A 2,057-nucleotide genomic window follows, 5' to 3' on the forward strand; every position below is an offset into this window, starting at 1 on the left:
ATTCCACTCCATTCCATTCGATTCCATTCGATTCCATTCGATTCCATTCAATTCCATTCCATTCCATTCCATTCCTTTCCATTCCCTTCAATTCCATTCTATTGAATTACATTCCATTCCATTCCATTCCATTCCTATCCATTCCATTCTACTCGGGTTGATTCCATTCCGTTCCATTCCATTCCATTCCATTCCATTCCATTCCATTCCATTCCATTCCATTCCATTCCATTCCATTCCGTTCTACTCGGGTTCATTCCATTCCATTCCATTCCATTGCTTTCCATTCCATTACAATCCATTCCATTCTACTCGGGTTGATTCCATTCCATTTAATTGCATTCCATTCTATTCCATTCAATTCCATTCCATTCCATTCCATTCCATTCCATTCCATTCCATTCCATTCCATTCCGTTCCATTCCATTCCATTCCGTTCCTTTCCATTCTATTCCATTCCATTCCATTCCATTCCATTCCATTCCATTCCATTCCATTCCATTCCATTCGATTCCATTCGATTCCATTCCATTACATTCCATTCCATTACACTCCATTCCATTCCATTCCATTCCATTCCATTCCTTTCCATTCCATTCCATTCCTTTCTACTCGGGTTGATTCCATTCCATTCCATTCCATTCCATTCCATTCCATTCCATTCCATTCCATTCCATTCCATTCCATTCCGTTCTACTGGGGTTGATTCCATTCCATTCCATTCCATTCCATTCCATTCCATTCCATTCCATTCCATTCCATTCCATTCCATTCCATTCCGTTCTACTCGGGTTGATTCCATTCCATTCCATTCCATTCCATTCCATTCCATTCCATTCCATTCCATTGAATTCCATTCCTTTCCTTTCCATTCCATTCCATTCCATTCCATTCCATTCCATTCCATTCCATTCCATTCCGTTCTACTCGGGTTGATTCCATTCCATTTCATTCCATTCCATTCCATTCCATTCCATTCCATTCCATTCCATTCGATTCCATTCCATTCCATTCCATTCCATTCCATTCCATTCCATTCCATTCCATTCGATTCCATTCGATTCCATTCCATTCCATTACATTATATTCCATTCCATTCCAATCCATTCCATTCTACTCGGGTTGATTCCATTCCATTCCATTCCATTCCATTCCATTCCCTTCCATTCCATTCCATTCGGTTCCATTCGATTCCATTCGATTCCATTCCATTCCATTCCAATCCATTCCATTCTACTCGGGATGATTCCATTCTATTCCATTCCAGTCTATTCCATTCCTTTCCATTTCATTCCAGTCCATTCCATTCGATTCCATTCCATTCCATTCCAGTCTATTCCATTCCTTTCCATTTCATTCCAGTCCATTCCATTCGATTCCATTCCATTCCTTTCCATTTCATTGCATTCCATTCCATTCCATTCCATTCCATTCCATTCTATTCCATTCCATTCCTTTCTACTCGGGTTGATTCCATTCTATTCCATTCCATTCCATTCGATTCCATTCAATTCCATTCGATTCCATTCTGTTCCATTCCATTCCATTCCATTCCATTCCATTCTATTCCATTGAATTCCATTCCATTCCATTCCATTCCATTCCATTCCATTCCATTCCATTCCATTCCATTCCATTCCATTCCGTTCTACTCGGGTTGATTCCGTTCCATTCCATTCCATTCCATTCGATTCCATTCGATTCCATTCGATTCCATTCCATTCCATTCCATTCCATTCCTTTCCAATCCTTTCCATTCTACTCGGGTTGATTCCATTCCATTCCATTCCATTCCCTTCCATTCCATTCCATTCGGTTCCATTCGATTCCATTCGATTCCACTCCATTTCACTCCATTCCATTACTTTCCGTTCCGTTCCATTCCGTTCCGTTCCATTCGATTCCTTTCTACTCGTGTTGATTCCATTCTATTCCACTCCATTCCATTCGATTCCATTCGATTCCATTCGATTCCATTCCATTCCATTCCATTCCATTCCATTTCATTCCATTCCATTCCATTCCATGCCATTCCATTCCATTCCATTCCATTCCAT

This window comes from Gorilla gorilla, chromosome 15 (assembly GCF_029281585.2).
Source record: "Gorilla gorilla gorilla isolate KB3781 chromosome 15, NHGRI_mGorGor1-v2.1_pri, whole genome shotgun sequence".
NCBI lineage: Eukaryota > Metazoa > Chordata > Mammalia > Primates > Hominidae > Gorilla > Gorilla gorilla.